General features: G+C 47.3%; 42 non-coding genes and 3 pseudogenes across 42 annotated transcripts; all 45 read right to left on the bottom strand.

Annotated features, from left to right (window-relative positions):
* Positions 1–77: 77 nt before the first annotated feature.
* On the bottom strand, positions 78–196 carry LOC138477121 (5S ribosomal RNA). Its single transcript, XR_011271110.1, has one exon. It is a non-coding gene; the product is annotated as a 5S ribosomal RNA (ribosomal RNA).
* Positions 197–302: 106 nt separating this feature from the next.
* Positions 303–421, bottom strand: LOC138477120 (5S ribosomal RNA). Its single transcript, XR_011271109.1, has one exon. It is a non-coding gene; the product is annotated as a 5S ribosomal RNA (ribosomal RNA).
* Positions 422–527: 106 nt separating this feature from the next.
* On the bottom strand, positions 528–646 carry LOC138477119 (5S ribosomal RNA). The gene has a single exon (XR_011271108.1). It is a non-coding gene; the product is annotated as a 5S ribosomal RNA (ribosomal RNA).
* A 106-nt stretch (positions 647–752) lies between these two features.
* LOC138477118 (5S ribosomal RNA) lies at positions 753–871 on the bottom strand. The gene has a single exon (XR_011271107.1). It is a non-coding gene; the product is annotated as a 5S ribosomal RNA (ribosomal RNA).
* A 106-nt stretch (positions 872–977) lies between these two features.
* LOC138474210 (5S ribosomal RNA) lies at positions 978–1093 on the bottom strand (annotated as a pseudogene).
* A 464-nt stretch (positions 1094–1557) lies between these two features.
* LOC138477116 (5S ribosomal RNA) lies at positions 1558–1676 on the bottom strand. Its single transcript, XR_011271106.1, has one exon. It is a non-coding gene; the product is annotated as a 5S ribosomal RNA (ribosomal RNA).
* A 106-nt stretch (positions 1677–1782) lies between these two features.
* LOC138477115 (5S ribosomal RNA) lies at positions 1783–1901 on the bottom strand. Its single transcript, XR_011271105.1, has one exon. It is a non-coding gene; the product is annotated as a 5S ribosomal RNA (ribosomal RNA).
* Positions 1902–2007: 106 nt separating this feature from the next.
* LOC138477114 (5S ribosomal RNA) lies at positions 2008–2126 on the bottom strand. Its single transcript, XR_011271104.1, has one exon. It is a non-coding gene; the product is annotated as a 5S ribosomal RNA (ribosomal RNA).
* A 106-nt stretch (positions 2127–2232) lies between these two features.
* LOC138477112 (5S ribosomal RNA) lies at positions 2233–2351 on the bottom strand. The gene has a single exon (XR_011271102.1). It is a non-coding gene; the product is annotated as a 5S ribosomal RNA (ribosomal RNA).
* A 106-nt stretch (positions 2352–2457) lies between these two features.
* LOC138478689 (5S ribosomal RNA) lies at positions 2458–2576 on the bottom strand. The gene has a single exon (XR_011272533.1). It is a non-coding gene; the product is annotated as a 5S ribosomal RNA (ribosomal RNA).
* Positions 2577–2682: 106 nt separating this feature from the next.
* On the bottom strand, positions 2683–2801 carry LOC138477111 (5S ribosomal RNA). The gene has a single exon (XR_011271101.1). It is a non-coding gene; the product is annotated as a 5S ribosomal RNA (ribosomal RNA).
* Positions 2802–2907: 106 nt separating this feature from the next.
* On the bottom strand, positions 2908–3026 carry LOC138477110 (5S ribosomal RNA). The gene has a single exon (XR_011271100.1). It is a non-coding gene; the product is annotated as a 5S ribosomal RNA (ribosomal RNA).
* A 106-nt stretch (positions 3027–3132) lies between these two features.
* Positions 3133–3251, bottom strand: LOC138477109 (5S ribosomal RNA). Its single transcript, XR_011271099.1, has one exon. It is a non-coding gene; the product is annotated as a 5S ribosomal RNA (ribosomal RNA).
* Positions 3252–3357: 106 nt separating this feature from the next.
* On the bottom strand, positions 3358–3476 carry LOC138477108 (5S ribosomal RNA). The gene has a single exon (XR_011271098.1). It is a non-coding gene; the product is annotated as a 5S ribosomal RNA (ribosomal RNA).
* A 474-nt stretch (positions 3477–3950) lies between these two features.
* LOC138477107 (5S ribosomal RNA) lies at positions 3951–4069 on the bottom strand. Its single transcript, XR_011271097.1, has one exon. It is a non-coding gene; the product is annotated as a 5S ribosomal RNA (ribosomal RNA).
* A 106-nt stretch (positions 4070–4175) lies between these two features.
* On the bottom strand, positions 4176–4294 carry LOC138478810 (5S ribosomal RNA). The gene has a single exon (XR_011272642.1). It is a non-coding gene; the product is annotated as a 5S ribosomal RNA (ribosomal RNA).
* A 106-nt stretch (positions 4295–4400) lies between these two features.
* LOC138474209 (5S ribosomal RNA) lies at positions 4401–4516 on the bottom strand (annotated as a pseudogene).
* A 464-nt stretch (positions 4517–4980) lies between these two features.
* LOC138478849 (5S ribosomal RNA) lies at positions 4981–5099 on the bottom strand. The gene has a single exon (XR_011272677.1). It is a non-coding gene; the product is annotated as a 5S ribosomal RNA (ribosomal RNA).
* Positions 5100–5205: 106 nt separating this feature from the next.
* Positions 5206–5324, bottom strand: LOC138478785 (5S ribosomal RNA). The gene has a single exon (XR_011272620.1). It is a non-coding gene; the product is annotated as a 5S ribosomal RNA (ribosomal RNA).
* Positions 5325–5430: 106 nt separating this feature from the next.
* On the bottom strand, positions 5431–5549 carry LOC138477892 (5S ribosomal RNA). The gene has a single exon (XR_011271809.1). It is a non-coding gene; the product is annotated as a 5S ribosomal RNA (ribosomal RNA).
* A 106-nt stretch (positions 5550–5655) lies between these two features.
* Positions 5656–5774, bottom strand: LOC138479373 (5S ribosomal RNA). The gene has a single exon (XR_011273154.1). It is a non-coding gene; the product is annotated as a 5S ribosomal RNA (ribosomal RNA).
* A 464-nt stretch (positions 5775–6238) lies between these two features.
* On the bottom strand, positions 6239–6357 carry LOC138477105 (5S ribosomal RNA). Its single transcript, XR_011271096.1, has one exon. It is a non-coding gene; the product is annotated as a 5S ribosomal RNA (ribosomal RNA).
* A 106-nt stretch (positions 6358–6463) lies between these two features.
* On the bottom strand, positions 6464–6582 carry LOC138478537 (5S ribosomal RNA). The gene has a single exon (XR_011272396.1). It is a non-coding gene; the product is annotated as a 5S ribosomal RNA (ribosomal RNA).
* A 463-nt stretch (positions 6583–7045) lies between these two features.
* Positions 7046–7164, bottom strand: LOC138479136 (5S ribosomal RNA). Its single transcript, XR_011272938.1, has one exon. It is a non-coding gene; the product is annotated as a 5S ribosomal RNA (ribosomal RNA).
* A 106-nt stretch (positions 7165–7270) lies between these two features.
* Positions 7271–7389, bottom strand: LOC138479033 (5S ribosomal RNA). Its single transcript, XR_011272845.1, has one exon. It is a non-coding gene; the product is annotated as a 5S ribosomal RNA (ribosomal RNA).
* Positions 7390–7495: 106 nt separating this feature from the next.
* On the bottom strand, positions 7496–7614 carry LOC138477104 (5S ribosomal RNA). Its single transcript, XR_011271095.1, has one exon. It is a non-coding gene; the product is annotated as a 5S ribosomal RNA (ribosomal RNA).
* Positions 7615–7720: 106 nt separating this feature from the next.
* LOC138477103 (5S ribosomal RNA) lies at positions 7721–7839 on the bottom strand. Its single transcript, XR_011271094.1, has one exon. It is a non-coding gene; the product is annotated as a 5S ribosomal RNA (ribosomal RNA).
* Positions 7840–8302: 463 nt separating this feature from the next.
* On the bottom strand, positions 8303–8421 carry LOC138479135 (5S ribosomal RNA). The gene has a single exon (XR_011272937.1). It is a non-coding gene; the product is annotated as a 5S ribosomal RNA (ribosomal RNA).
* A 106-nt stretch (positions 8422–8527) lies between these two features.
* LOC138479780 (5S ribosomal RNA) lies at positions 8528–8646 on the bottom strand. The gene has a single exon (XR_011273523.1). It is a non-coding gene; the product is annotated as a 5S ribosomal RNA (ribosomal RNA).
* Positions 8647–8752: 106 nt separating this feature from the next.
* LOC138477102 (5S ribosomal RNA) lies at positions 8753–8871 on the bottom strand. The gene has a single exon (XR_011271093.1). It is a non-coding gene; the product is annotated as a 5S ribosomal RNA (ribosomal RNA).
* Positions 8872–8977: 106 nt separating this feature from the next.
* LOC138479372 (5S ribosomal RNA) lies at positions 8978–9096 on the bottom strand. The gene has a single exon (XR_011273153.1). It is a non-coding gene; the product is annotated as a 5S ribosomal RNA (ribosomal RNA).
* Positions 9097–9560: 464 nt separating this feature from the next.
* On the bottom strand, positions 9561–9679 carry LOC138477100 (5S ribosomal RNA). Its single transcript, XR_011271091.1, has one exon. It is a non-coding gene; the product is annotated as a 5S ribosomal RNA (ribosomal RNA).
* Positions 9680–9785: 106 nt separating this feature from the next.
* LOC138478536 (5S ribosomal RNA) lies at positions 9786–9904 on the bottom strand. The gene has a single exon (XR_011272395.1). It is a non-coding gene; the product is annotated as a 5S ribosomal RNA (ribosomal RNA).
* A 463-nt stretch (positions 9905–10367) lies between these two features.
* LOC138480168 (5S ribosomal RNA) lies at positions 10368–10486 on the bottom strand. The gene has a single exon (XR_011273876.1). It is a non-coding gene; the product is annotated as a 5S ribosomal RNA (ribosomal RNA).
* Positions 10487–10592: 106 nt separating this feature from the next.
* Positions 10593–10711, bottom strand: LOC138479032 (5S ribosomal RNA). Its single transcript, XR_011272844.1, has one exon. It is a non-coding gene; the product is annotated as a 5S ribosomal RNA (ribosomal RNA).
* Positions 10712–10817: 106 nt separating this feature from the next.
* On the bottom strand, positions 10818–10936 carry LOC138477099 (5S ribosomal RNA). Its single transcript, XR_011271090.1, has one exon. It is a non-coding gene; the product is annotated as a 5S ribosomal RNA (ribosomal RNA).
* A 106-nt stretch (positions 10937–11042) lies between these two features.
* On the bottom strand, positions 11043–11161 carry LOC138479371 (5S ribosomal RNA). The gene has a single exon (XR_011273152.1). It is a non-coding gene; the product is annotated as a 5S ribosomal RNA (ribosomal RNA).
* Positions 11162–11624: 463 nt separating this feature from the next.
* Positions 11625–11743, bottom strand: LOC138477098 (5S ribosomal RNA). Its single transcript, XR_011271089.1, has one exon. It is a non-coding gene; the product is annotated as a 5S ribosomal RNA (ribosomal RNA).
* A 106-nt stretch (positions 11744–11849) lies between these two features.
* On the bottom strand, positions 11850–11965 carry LOC138474208 (5S ribosomal RNA; annotated as a pseudogene).
* Positions 11966–12429: 464 nt separating this feature from the next.
* Positions 12430–12548, bottom strand: LOC138477097 (5S ribosomal RNA). The gene has a single exon (XR_011271088.1). It is a non-coding gene; the product is annotated as a 5S ribosomal RNA (ribosomal RNA).
* A 106-nt stretch (positions 12549–12654) lies between these two features.
* Positions 12655–12773, bottom strand: LOC138478663 (5S ribosomal RNA). Its single transcript, XR_011272509.1, has one exon. It is a non-coding gene; the product is annotated as a 5S ribosomal RNA (ribosomal RNA).
* Positions 12774–12879: 106 nt separating this feature from the next.
* Positions 12880–12998, bottom strand: LOC138478244 (5S ribosomal RNA). The gene has a single exon (XR_011272129.1). It is a non-coding gene; the product is annotated as a 5S ribosomal RNA (ribosomal RNA).
* Positions 12999–13104: 106 nt separating this feature from the next.
* Positions 13105–13223, bottom strand: LOC138479370 (5S ribosomal RNA). Its single transcript, XR_011273151.1, has one exon. It is a non-coding gene; the product is annotated as a 5S ribosomal RNA (ribosomal RNA).
* Positions 13224–13687: 464 nt separating this feature from the next.
* Positions 13688–13806, bottom strand: LOC138477096 (5S ribosomal RNA). Its single transcript, XR_011271087.1, has one exon. It is a non-coding gene; the product is annotated as a 5S ribosomal RNA (ribosomal RNA).
* A 106-nt stretch (positions 13807–13912) lies between these two features.
* Positions 13913–14031, bottom strand: LOC138478535 (5S ribosomal RNA). The gene has a single exon (XR_011272394.1). It is a non-coding gene; the product is annotated as a 5S ribosomal RNA (ribosomal RNA).
* Positions 14032–14284: the final 253 nt, after the last annotated feature.

Raw genomic sequence — 14284 nt, 5'->3', positions numbered from 1 at the left:
GCATCTAGTCGGCTAGACCTTGCAGTTTTGAAAGGCAATTGAGAAATGGCTCACTTCCTGAACTTGGAGCACAAAAAAGCCTACAGCACCTGGTATTCCCAGGCGGTCTCCCATCCAGGTACTAACTAGGCCCGACACTGCTTAGCTTCCGAGATCAGACGAGATCGGGCGCATTCAGTGTGGTGTGGCCGTAGGCTCTGGGCCTAGTGAGTTTTGTACTTTTAAGCATCTAGTCGGCTAGACCTTGCAGTTTTGAAAGGCAATTGAGAAATGGCTCACTTCCTGAACTTGGAGCACAAAAAAGCCTACAGCACCTGGTATTCCCAGGCGGTCTCCCATCCAGGTACTAACTAGGCCCGACACTGCTTAGCTTCCGAGATCAGACGAGATCGGGCGCATTCAGTGTGGTGTGGCCGTAGGCTCTGGTCCTAGTGAGTTTTGTACTTTTAAGCATCTAGTCGGCTAGACCTTGCAGTTTTGAAAGGCAATTGAGAAATGGCTCACTTCCTGAACTTGGAGCACAAAAAAGCCTACAGCACCTGGTATTCCCAGGCGGTCTCCCATCCAGGTACTAACTAGGCCCGACACTGCTTAGCTTCCGAGATCAGACGAGATCGGGCGCATTCAGTGTGGTGTGGCCGTAGGCTCTGGGCCTAGTGAGTTTTGTACTTTTAAGCATCTAGTCGGCTAGACCTTGCAGTTTTGAAAGGCAATTGAGAAATGGCTCACTTCCTGAACTTGGAGCACAAAAAAGCCTACAGCACCTGGTATTCCCAGGCGGTCTCCCATCCAGGTACTAACTAGGCCCGACACTGCTTAGCTTCCGAGATCAGACGAGATCGGGCGCATTCAGTGTGGTGTGGCCGTAGGCTCTGGGCCTAGTGAGTTTTGTACTTTTAAGCATCTAGTCGGCTAGACCTTGCAGTTTTGAAAGGCAATTGAGAAATGGCTCACTTCCTGAACTTGGAGCACAAAAAAGCCTACAGCACCTGGTATTCCCAGGCGGTCTCCCATCCAGGTACTAACTAGGCCCGACACTGAGCTTCCGAGATCAGACGAGATCGGGCGCATTCAGTCTGGTGTGGCCGTAGGCTCTAGTAATGCTAAGAATATTACTCTTATGCATTTGCATTTAGTAAGCTAAGCCATGCAGCCACTTGCAACATGATACCACGCTCATCGCTCGATCAGCGCTCGATCAGGCGAGATATATAAGACTGGTGGGCCCATTCAGGACTCCTATGTCTGGTAGGATAACTTTAATCCATCCATCCTGTTTCTGTTGCAGGGAGGTGGAGAGAACAATCAACACAATAACGGCTTTCTTTCATGCCTCTTGAAGGACTCAATATTCTCTGTACTGCATTACATGTGAAAGTCGATTTATTACCCATGAACACACTACCTGTATGCTAATTATATGTAAATAGGTAGCTCCAGCCCTCATAATGTTGTCCAACATTTGCGCTATAAAACGGGATAAAATTATTTTGGAAACATACCAAATTTGAAAAGTAATTGAGAAGTTGTGCAATTACTAATCATGGAGCACAAAATAGCCTACAGCACCTGGTATTCCCAGGCGGTCTCCCATCCAGGTACTAACTAGGCCCGACACTGCTTAGCTTCCGAGATCAGACGAGATCGGGCGCATTCAGTGTGGTGTGGCCGTAGGCTCTGGTCCTAGTGAGTTTTGTACTTTTAAGCATCTAGTCGGCTAGACCTTGCAGTTTTGAAAGGCAATTGAGAAATGGCTCACTTCCTGAACTTGGAGCACAAAAAAGCCTACAGCACCTGGTATTCCCAGGCGGTCTCCCATCCAGGTACTAACTAGGCCCGACACTGCTTAGCTTCCGAGATCAGACGAGATCGGGCGCATTCAGTGTGGTGTGGCCGTAGGCTCTGGGCCTAGTGAGTTTTGTACTTTTAAGCATCTAGTCGGCTAGACCTTGCAGTTTTGAAAGGCAATTGAGAAATGGCTCACTTCCTGAACTTGGAGCACAAAAAAGCCTACAGCACCTGGTATTCCCAGGCGGTCTCCCATCCAGGTACTAACTAGGCCCGACACTGCTTAGCTTCCGAGATCAGACGAGATCGGGCGCATTCAGTGTGGTGTGGCCGTAGGCTCTGGTCCTAGTGAGTTTTGTACTTTTAAGCATCTAGTCGGCTAGACCTTGCAGTTTTGAAAGGCAATTGAGAAATGGCTCACTTCCTGAACTTGGAGCACAAAAAAGCCTACAGCACCTGGTATTCCCAGGCGGTCTCCCATCCAGGTACTAACTAGGCCCGACACTGCTTAGCTTCCGAGATCAGACGAGATCGGGCGCATTCAGTGTGGTGTGGCCGTAGGCTCTGGGCCTAGTGAGTTTTGTACTTTTAAGCATCTAGTCGGCTAGACCTTGCAGTTTTGAAAGGCAATTGAGAAATGGCTCACTTCCTGAACTTGGAGCACAAAAAAGCCTACAGCACCTGGTATTCCCAGGCGGTCTCCCATCCAGGTACTAACTAGGCCCGACACTGCTTAGCTTCCAAGATCAGACGAGATCGGGCGCATTCAGTGTGGTGTGGCCGTAGGCTCTGGGCCTAGTGAGTTTTGTACTTTTAAGCATCTAGTCGGCTAGACCTTGCAGTTTTGAAAGGCAATTGAGAAATGGCTCACTTCCTGAACTTGGAGCACAAAAAAGCCTACAGCACCTGGTATTCCCAGGCGGTCTCCCATCCAGGTACTAACTAGGCCCGACACTGCTTAGCTTCCGAGATCAGACGAGATCGGGCGCATTCAGTGTGGTGTGGCCGTAGGCTCTGGGCCTAGTGAGTTTTGTACTTTTAAGCATCTAGTCGGCTAGACCTTGCAGTTTTGAAAGGCAATTGAGAAATGGCTCACTTCCTGAACTTGGAGCACAAAAAAGCCTACAGCACCTGGTATTCCCAGGCGGTCTCCCATCCAGGTACTAACTAGGCCCGACACTGCTTAGCTTCCGAGATCAGACGAGATCGGGCGCATTCAGTGTGGTGTGGCCGTAGGCTCTGGTCCTAGTGAGTTTTGTACTTTTAAGCATCTAGTCGGCTAGACCTTGCAGTTTTGAAAGGCAATTGAGAAATGGCTCACTTCCTGAACTTGGAGCACAAAAAAGCCTACAGCACCTGGTATTCCCAGGCGGTCTCCCATCCAGGTACTAACTAGGCCCGACACTGCTTAGCTTCCGAGATCAGACGAGATCGGGCGCATTCAGTGTGGTGTGGCCGTAGGCTCTGGGCCTAGTGAGTTTTGTACTTTTAAGCATCTAGTCGGCTAGACCTTGCAGTTTTGAAAGGCAATTGAGAAATGGCTCACTTCCTGAACTTGGAGCACAAAAAAGCCTACAGCACCTGGTATTCCCAGGCGGTCTCCCATCCAGGTACTAACTAGGCCCGACACTGCTTAGCTTCCGAGATCAGACGAGATCGGGCGCATTCAGTGTGGTGTGGCCGTAGGCTCTAGAAATGCTAAGAATATTACTCTTATGCATTTGCATTTAGTAAGCTAAGCCATGCAGCCACTTGCAACATGATACCACGCTCATCGCTCGATCAGCGCTCGATCAGGCTCGATCAGGCGAGATATATAAGACTGGTGGGCCCATTCAGGACTCCTATGTCTGGTAGGATAACTTTAATCCATCCATCCTGTTTCTGTTGCAGGGAGATGGAGAGAACAATCAACACAATAACGGCTTTCTTTCATGCCTCTTGAAGGACTCAATATTCTCTGTACTGCATTACATGTGAAAGTCGATTTATTACCCATGAACACACTACCTGTATGCTAATTATATGTAAATAGGTAGCTCCAGCCCTCATAATGTTGTCCAACATTTCCGCTATAAAACGGGATAAAATTATTTTGGAAACATACCAAATTTGAAAAGTAATTGAGAAGTTGTGCAATTACTAATCATGGAGCACAAAATAGCCTACAGCACCTGGTATTCCCAGGCGGTCTCCCATCCAGGTACTAACTAGGCCCGACACTGCTTAGCTTCCGAGATCAGACGAGATCGGGCGCATTCAGTGTGGTGTGGCCGTAGGCTCTGGTCCTAGTGAGTTTTGTACTTTTAAGCATCTAGTCGGCTAGACCTTGCAGTTTTGAAAGGCAATTGAGAAATGGCTCACTTCCTGAACTTGGAGCACAAAAAAGCCTACAGCACCTGGTATTCCCAGGCGGTCTCCCATCCAGGTATTAACTAGGCCCGACACTGCTTAGCTTCCGAGATCAGACGAGATCGGGCGCATTCAGTGTGGTGTGGCCGTAGGCTCTGGGCCTAGTGAGTTTTGTACTTTTAAGCATCTAGTCGGCTAGACCTTGCAGTTTTGAAAGGCAATTGAGAAATGGCTCACTTCCTGAACTTGGAGCACAAAAAAGCCTACAGCACCTGGTATTCCCAGGCGGTCTCCCATCCAGGTACTAACTAGGCCCGACACTGAGCTTCCGAGATCAGACGAGATCGGGCGCATTCAGTCTGGTGTGGCCGTAGGCTCTAGTAATGCTAAGAATATTACTCTTATGCATTTGCATTTAGTAAGCTAAGCCATGCAGCCACTTGCAACATGATACCACGCTCATCGCTCGATCAGCGCTCGATCAGGCGAGATATATAAGACTGGTGGGCCCATTCAGGACTCCTATGTCTGGTAGGATAACTTTAATCCATCCATCCTGTTTCTGTTGCAGGGAGGTGGAGAGAACAATCAACACAATAACGGCTTTCTTTCATGCCTCTTGAAGGACTCAATATTCTCTGTACTGCATTACATGTGAAAGTCGATTTATTACCCATGAACACACTACCTGTATGCTAATTATATGTAAATAGGTAGCTCCAGCCCTCATAATGTTGTCCAACATTTCCGCTATAAAACGGGATAAAATTATTTTGGAAATATACCAAATTTGAAAAGTAATTGAGAAGTTGTGCAATTACTAATCATGGAGCACAAAATAGCCTACAGCACCTGGTATTCCCAGGCGGTCTCCCATCCAGGTACTAACTAGGCCCGACACTGCTTAGCTTCCGAGATCAGACAAGATCGGGCGCATTCAGTGTGGTGTGGCCGTAGGCTCAGGGCCTAGTGAGTTTTGTACTTTTAAGCATCTAGTCGGCTAGACCTTGCAGTTTTGAAAGGCAATTGAGAAATGGCTCACTTCCTGAACTTGGAGCACAAAAAAGCCTACAGCACCTGGTATTCCCAGGCGGTCTCCCATCCAGGTACTAACCAGGCCCGACACTGCTTAGCTTCCGAGATCAGACGAGATCGGGCGCATTCAGTGTGGTGTGGCCGTAGGCTCTGGTCCTAGTGAGTTTTGTACTTTTAAGCATCTAGTCGGCTAGACCTTGCAGTTTTGAAAGGCAATTGAGAAATGGCTCACTTCCTGAACTTGGAGCACAAAAAAGCCTACAGCACCTGGTATTCCCAGGCGGTCTCCCATCCAGGTACTAACTAGGCCCAACACTGCTTAGCTTTCGAGATCAGACGAGATCGGGCGCATTCAGTGTGGTGTGGCCGTAGGCTCTGGGCCTAGTGAGTTTTGTACTTTTAAGCATCTAGTCGGCTAGACCTTGCAGTTTTGAAAGGCAATTGAGAAATGGCTCACTTCCTGAACTTGGAGCACAAAAAAGCCTACAGCACCTGGTATTCCCAGGCGGTCTCCCATCCAGGTACTAACTAGGCCCGACACTGCTTAGCTTCCGAGATCAGACGAGATTGGGCGCATTCAGTGTGGTGTGGCCGTAGGCTCGAGTAATGCTAAGAATATTACTCTTATGCATTTGCATTTAGTAAGCTAAGCCATGCAGCCACTTGCAACATGATACCACGCTCATCGCTCGATCAGCGCTTGATCAGGCGAGATATATAAGACTGGTGGGCCCATTCAGGACTCCTATGTCTGGTAGGATAACTTTAATCCATCCATCCTGTTTCTGTTGCAGGGAGGTGGAGAGAACAATCAACACAATAACGGCTTTCTTTCATGCCTCTTGAAGGACTCAATATTCTCTGTACTGCATTACATGTGAAAGTCGATTTATTACCCATGAACACACTACCTGTATGCTAATTATATTTAAATAGGTAGCTCCAGCCCTCATAATGTTGTCCAACATTTCCGCTATAAAACGGGATAAAATTATTTTGGAAACATACCAAATTTGAAAAGTAATTGAGAAGTTGCGCAATTACTAATCATGGAGCACAAAATAGCCTACAGCACCTGGTATTCCCAGGCGGTCTCCCATCCAGGTACTAACTAGGCCCGACACTGCTTAGCTTCCGAGATCAGACGAGATCGGGCGCATTCAGTGTGGTGTGGCCGTAGGCTCTGGGCCTAGTGAGTTTTGTACTTTTAAGCATCTAGTCGGCTAGACCTTGCAGTTTTGAAAGGCAATTGAGAAATGGCTCACTTCCTGAACTTGGAGCACAAAAAAGCCTACAGCACCTGGTATTCCCAGGCAGTCTCCCATCCAGGTACTAACTAGGCCCGACACTGCTTAGCTTCCGAGATCAGACGAGATCGGGCGCATTCAGTGTGGTGTGGCCGTAGGCTCTAGAAATGCTAAGAATATTACTCTTATGCATTTGCATTTAGTAAGCTAAGCCATGCAGCCACTTGCAACATGATACCACGCTCATCGCTCGATCAGGCTCGATCAGGCGAGATATATAAGACTGGTGGGCCCATTCAGGACTCCTATGTCTGGTAGGATAACTTTAATCCATCCATCCTGTTTCTGTTGCAGGGAGGTGGAGAGAACAATCAACACAATAACGGCTTTCTTTCATGCCTCTTGAAGGACTCAATATTCTCTGTACTGCATTACATGTGAAAGTCGATTTATTACCCATGAACACACTACCTGTATGCTAATTATATGTAAATAGGTAGCTCCAGCCCTCATAATGTTGTCCAACATTTCCGCTATAAAACGGGATAAAATTATTTTGGAAACATACCAAATTTGAAAAGTAATTGAGAAGTTGTGCAATTACTAATCATGGAGCACAAAATAGCCTACAGCACCTGGTATTCCCAGGCGGTCTCCCATCCAGGTACTAACTAGGCCCGACACTGCTTAGCTTACGAGATCAGACGAGATCGGGCGCATTCAGTGTGGTGTGGCCGTAGGCTCTGGGCCTAGTGAGTTTTGTACTTTTAAGCATCTAGTCGGCTAGACCTTGCAGTTTTGAAAGGCAATTGAGAAATGGCTCACTTCCTGAACTTGGAGCACAAAAAAGCCTACAGCACCTGGTATTCCCAGGCGGTCTCCCATCCAGGTACTAACTAGGCCCGACACTGCTTAGCTTCTGAGATCAGACGAGATCGGGCGCATTCAGTGTGGTGTGGCCGTAGGCTCTGGTCCTAGTGAGTTTTGTACTTTTAAGCATCTAGTCGGCTAGACCTTGCAGTTTTGAAAGGCAATTGAGAAATGGCTCACTTCCTGAACTTGGAGCACAAAAAAGCCTACAGCACCTGGTATTCCCAGGCGGTCTCCCATCCAGGTACTAACTAGGCCCGACACTGCTTAGCTTCCGAGATCAGACGAGATCGGGCGCATTCAGTGTGGTGTGGCCGTAGGCTCTGGGCCTAGTGAGTTTTGTACTTTTAAGCATCTAGTCGGCTAGACCTTGCAGTTTTGAAAGGCAATTGAGAAATGGCTCACTTCCTGAACTTGGAGCACAAAAAAGCCTACAGCACCTGGTATTCCCAGGCGGTCTCCCATCCAGGTACTAACTAGGCCCGACACTGCTTAGCTTCCGAGATCAGACGAGATCGGGCGCATTCAGTGTGGTGTGGCCGTAGGCTCTAGAAATGCTAAGAATATTACTCTTATGCATTTGCATTTAGTAAGCTAAGCCATGCAGCCACTTGCAACATGATACCACGCTCATCGCTCGATCAGGCTCGATCAGGCGAGATATATAAGACTGGTGGGCCCATTCAGGACTCCTATGTCTGGTAGGATAACTTTAATCCATCCATCCTGTTTCTGTTGCAGGGAGGTGGAGAGAACAATCAACACAATAACGGCTTTCTTTCATGCCTCTTGAAGGACTCAATATTCTCTGTACTGCATTACATGTGAAAGTCGATTTATTACCCATGAACACACTACCTGTATGCTAATTATATGTAAATAGGTAGCTCCAGCCCTCATAATGTTGTCCAACATTTCCGCTATAAAACGGGATAAAATTATTTTGGAAACATACCAAATTTGAAAAGTAATTGAGAAGTTGTGCAATTACTAATCATGGAGCACAAAATAGCCTACAGCACCTGGTATTCCCAGGCGGTCTCCCATCCAGGTACTAACTAGGCCCGACACTGCTTAGCTTACGAGATCAGACGAGATCGGGCGCATTCAGTGTGGTGTGGCCGTAGGCTCTGGGCCTAGTGAGTTTTGTACTTTTAAGCATCTAGTCGGCTAGACCTTGCAGTTTTGAAAGGCAATTGAGAAATGGCTCACTTCCTGAACTTGGAGCACAAAAAAGCCTACAGCACCTGGTATTCCCAGGCGGTCTCCCATCCAGGTACTAACTAGGCCCGACACTGCTTAGCTTCCTAGATCAGACGAGATCGGGCGCATTCAGTGTGGTGTGGCCGTAGGCTCTGGTCCTAGTGAGTTTTGTACTTTTAAGCATCTAGTCGGCTAGACCTTGCAGTTTTGAAAGGCAATTGAGAAATGGCTCACTTCCTGAACTTGGAGCACAAAAAAGCCTACAGCACCTGGTATTCCCAGGCGGTCTCCCATCCAGGTACTAACTAGGCCCGACACTGCTTAGCTTCCGAGATCAGACGAGATCGGGCGCATTCAGTGTGGTGTGGCCGTAGGCTCTGGGCCTAGTGAGTTTTGTACTTTTAAGCATCTAGTCGGCTAGACCTTGCAGTTTTGAAAGGCAATTGAGAAATGGCTCACTTCCTGAACTTGGAGCACAAAAAAGCCTACAGCACCTGGTATTCCCAGGCGGTCTCCCATCCAGGTACTAACTAGGCCCGACACTGCTTAGCTTCCGAGATCAGACGAGATTGGGCGCATTCAGTGTGGTGTGGCCGTAGGCTCGAGTAATGCTAAGAATATTACTCTTATGCATTTGCATTTAGTAAGCTAAGCCATGCAGCCACTTGCAACATGATACCACGCTCATCGCTCGATCAGCGCTTGATCAGGCGAGATATATAAGACTGGTGGGCCCATTCAGGACTCCTATGTCTGGTAGGATAACTTTAATCCATCCATCCTGTTTCTGTTGCAGGGAGGTGGAGAGAACAATCAACACAATAACGGCTTTCTTTCATGCCTCTTGAAGGACTCAATATTCTCTGTACTGCATTACATGTGAAAGTCGATTTATTACCCATGAACACACTACCTGTATGCTAATTATATGTAAATAGGTAGCTCCAGCCCTCATAATGTTGTCCAACATTTCCGCTATAAAACGGGATAAAATTATTTTGGAAACATACCAAATTTGAAAAGTAATTGAGAAGTTGCGCAATTACTAATCATGGAGCACAAAATAGCCTACAGCACCTGGTATTCCCAGGCGGTCTCCCATCCAGGTACTAACTAGGCCCGACACTGCTTAGCTTCCGAGATCAGACGAGATCGGGCGCATTCAGTGTGGTGTGGCCGTAGGCTCTGGGCCTAGTGAGTTTTGTACTTTTAAGCATCTAGTCGGCTAGACCTTGCAGTTTTGAAAGGCAATTGAGAAATGGCTCACTTCCTGAACTTGGAGCACAAAAAAGCCTACAGCACCTGGTATTCCCAGGCAGTCTCCCATCCAGGTACTAACTAGGCCCGACACTGCTTAGCTTCCGAGATCAGACGAGATCGGGCGCATTCAGTGTGGTGTGGCCGTAGGCTCTAGAAATGCTAAGAATATTACTCTTATGCATTTGCATTTAGTAAGCTAAGCCATGCAGCCACTTGCAACATGATACCACGCTCATCGCTCGATCAGGCTCGATCAGGCGAGATATATAAGACTGGTGGGCCCATTCAGGACTCCTATGTCTGGTAGGATAACTTTAATCCATCCATCCTGTTTCTGTTGCAGGGAGGTGGAGAGAACAATCAACACAATAACGGCTTTCTTTCATGCCTCTTGAAGGACTCAATATTCTCTGTACTGCATTACATGTGAAAGTCGATTTATTACCCATGAACACACTACCTGTATGCTAATTATATGTAAATAGGTAGCTCCAGCCCTCATAATGTTGTCCAACATTTCCGCTATAAAACGGGATAAAATTATTTTGGAAACATACCAAATTTGAAAAGTAATTGAGAAGTTGTGCAATTACTAATCATGGAGCACAAAATAGCCTATAGCACCTGGTATTCCCAGGCGGTCTCCCATCCAGGTACTAACTAGGCCCGACACTGCTTAGCTTACGAGATCAGACGAGATCGGGCGCATTCAGTGTGGTGTGGCCGTAGGCTCTGGGCCTAGTGAGTTTTGTACTTTTAAGCATCTAGTCGGCTAGACCTTGCAGTTTTGAAAGGCAATTGAGAAATGGCTCACTTCCTGAACTTGGAGCACAAAAAAGCCTACAGCACCTGGTATTCCCAGGCGGTCTCCCATCCAGGTACTAACTAGGCCCGACACTGCTTAGCTTCTGAGATCAGACGAGATCGGGCGCATTCAGTGTGGTGTGGCCGTAGGCTCTGGTCCTAGTGAGTTTTGTACTTTTAAGCATCTAGTCGGCTAGACCTTGCAGTTTTGAAAGGCAATTGAGAAATGGCTCACTTCCTGAACTTGGAGCACAAAAAAGCCTACAGCACCTGGTATTCCCAGGCGGTCTCCCATCCAGGTACTAACTAGGCCCGACACTGCTTAGCTTCCGAGATCAGACGAGATCGGGCGCATTCAGTGTGGTGTGGCCGTAGGCTCTGGGCCTAGTGAGTTTTGTACTTTTAAGCATCTAGTCGGCTAGACCTTGCAGTTTTGAAAGGCAATTGAGAAATGGCTCACTTCCTGAACTTGGAGCACAAAAAAGCCTACAGCACCTGGTATTCCCAGGCGGTCTCCCATCCAGGTACTAACTAGGCCCGACACTGCTTAGCTTCCGAGATCAGACGAGATTGGGCGCATTCAGTGTGGTGTGGCCGTAGGCTCTAGAAATGCTAAGAATATTACTCTTATGCATTTGCATTTAGTAAGCTAAGCCATGCAGCCACTTGCAACATGATACCACGCTCATCGCTCGATCAGGCTCGATCAGGCGAGATATATAAGACTGGTGGGCCCATTCAGGACTCCTATGTCTGGTAGGATAACTTTAATCCATCCATCCTGTTTCTGTTGCAGGGAGGTGGAGAGAACAATCAACACAATAACGGCTTTCTTTCATGCCTCTTGAAGGACTCAATATTCTCTGTACTGCATTACATGTGAAAGTCGATTTATTACCCATGAACACACTACCTGTATGCTAATTATATGTAAATAGGTAGCTCCAGCCCTCATAATGTTGTCCAACATTTCCGCTATAAAACGGGATAAAATTATTTTGGAAACATACCAAATTTGAAAAGTAATTGAGAAGTTGTGCAATTACTAATCATGGAGCACAAAATAGCCTACAGCACCTGGTATTCCCAGGCGGTCTCCCATCCAGGTACTAACTAGGCCCGACACTGCTTAGCTTCCGAGATCAGACGAGATCGGGCGCATTCAGTGTGGTGTGGCCGTAGGCTCTGGGCCTAGTGAGTTTTGTACTTTTAAGCATCTAGTCGGCTAGACCTTGCAGTTTTGAAAGGCAATTGAGAAATGGCTCACTTCCTGAACTTGGAGCACAAAAAAGCCTACAGCACCTGGTATTCCCAGGCGGTCTCCCATCCAGGTACTAACTAGGCCCGACACTGAGCTTCCGAGATCAGACGAGATCGGGCGCATTCAGTCTGGTGTGGCCGTAGGCTCTAGTAATGCTAAGAATATTACTCTTATGCATTTGCATTTAGTAAGCTAAGCCATGCAGCCACTTGCAACATGATACCACGCTCATCGCTCGATCAGCGCTCGATCAGGCGAGATATATAAGACTGGTGGGCCCATTCAGGACTCCTATGTCTGGTAGGATAACTTTAATCCATCCATCCTGTTTCTGTTGCAGGGAGGTGGAGAGAACAATCAACACAATAACGGCTTTCTTTCATGCCTCTTGAAGGACTCAATATTCTCTGTACTGCATTACATGTGAAAGTCGATTTATTACCCATGAACACACTACCTGTATGCTAATTATATGTAAATAGGTAGCTCCAGCCCTCATAATGTTGTCCAACATTTCCGCTATAAAACGGGATAAAATTATTTTGGAAATATACCAAATTTGAAAAGTAATTGAGAAGTTGTGCAATTACTAATCATGGAGCACAAAATAGCCTACAGCACCTGGTATTCCCAGGCGGTCTCCCATCCAGGTACTAACTAGGCCCGACACTGCTTAGCTTCCGAGATCAGACGAGATCGGGCGCATTCAGTGTGGTGTGGCCGTAGGCTCAGGGCCTAGTGAGTTTTGTACTTTTAAGCATCTAGTCGGCTAGACCTTGCAGTTTTGAAAGGCAATTGAGAAATGGCTCACTTCCTGAACTTGGAGCACAAAAAAGCCTACAGCACCTGGTATTCCCAGGCGGTCTCCCATCCAGGTACTAACCAGGCCCGACACTGCTTAGCTTCCGAGATCAGACGAGATCGGGCGCATTCAGTGTGGTGTGGCCGTAGGCTCTGGTCCTAGTGAGTTTTGTACTTTTAAGCATCTAGTCGGCTAGACCTTGCAGTTTTGAAAGGCAATTGAGAAATGGCTCACTTCCTGAACTTGGAGCACAAAAAAGCCTACAGCACCTGGTATTCCCAGGCGGTCTCCCATCCAGGTACTAACTAGGCCCGACACTGCTTAGCTTTCGAGATCAGACGAGATCGGGCGCATTCAGTGTGGTGTGGCCGTAGGCTCTGGGCCTAGTGAGTTTTGTACTTTTAAGCATCTAGTCGGCTAGACCTTGCAGTTTTGAAAGGCAATTGAGAAATGGCTCACTTCCTGAACTTGGAGCACAAAAAAGCCTACAGCACCTGGTATTCCCAGGCGGTCTCCCATCCAGGTACTAACTAGGCCCGACACTGCTTAGCTTCCGAGATCAGACGAGATTGGGCGCATTCAGTGTGGTGTGGCCGTAGGCTCGAGTAATGCTAAGAATATTACTCTTATGCATTTGCATTTAGTAAGCTAAGCCATGCAGCCACTTGCAACATGATACCACGCTCATCGCTCGATCAGCGCTTGATCAGGCGAGATATATAAGACTGGTGGGCCCATTCAGGACTCCTATGTCTGGTAGGATAACTTTAATCCATCCATCCTGTTTCTGTTGCAGGGAGGTGGAGAGAACAATCAACACAATAACGGCTTTCTTTCATGCCTCTTGAAGGACTCAATATTCTCTGTACTGCATTACATGTGAAAGTCGATTTATTACCCATGAACACACTACCTGTATGCTAATTATATGTAAATAGGTAGCTCCAGCCCTCATAATGTTGTCCAACATTTCCGCTATAAAACGGGATAAAATTATTTTGGAAACATACCAAATTTGAAAAGTAATTGAGAAGTTGCGCAATTACTAATCATGGAGCACAAAATAGCCTACAGCACCTGGTATTCCCAGGCGGTCTCCCATCCAGGTACTAACTAGGCCCGACACTGCTTAGCTTCCGAGATCAGACGAGATCGGGCGCATTCAGTGTGGTGTGGCCGTAGGCTCTGGGCCTAGTGAGTTTTGTACTTTTAAGCATCTAGTCGGCTAGACCTTGCAGTTTTGAAAGGCAATTGAGAAATGGCTCACTTCCTGAACTTGGAGCACAAAAAAGCCTACAGCACCTGGTATTCCCAGGCAGTCTCCCATCCAGGTACTAACTAGGCCCGACACTGCTTAGCTTCCGAGATCAGACGAGATCGGGCGCATTCAGTGTGGTGTGGCCGTAGGCTCTAGAAATGCTAAGAATATTACTCTTATGCATTTGCATTTAGTAAGCTAAGCCATGCAGCCACTTGCAACATGATACCACGCTCATCGCTCGATCAGGCTCGATCAGGCGAGATATATAAGACTGGTGGGCCCATTCAGGACTCCTATGTCTGGTAGGATAACTTTAATCCATCCATCCTGTTTCTGTTGCAGGGAGGTGGAGAGAACAATCAACACAATAACGGCTTTCTTTCATGCCTCTTGAAGGACTC

This window comes from Ambystoma mexicanum, chromosome 8 (genome assembly GCF_040938575.1).
Source record: "Ambystoma mexicanum isolate Mex_15411 chromosome 8, UKY_AmexF1_1, whole genome shotgun sequence".
Taxonomy (NCBI): domain Eukaryota; kingdom Metazoa; phylum Chordata; class Amphibia; order Caudata; family Ambystomatidae; genus Ambystoma; species Ambystoma mexicanum.
Note: the sequence above shows the minus strand (reverse complement) of the source record. Positions and strands in the feature narration are given on the sequence as shown.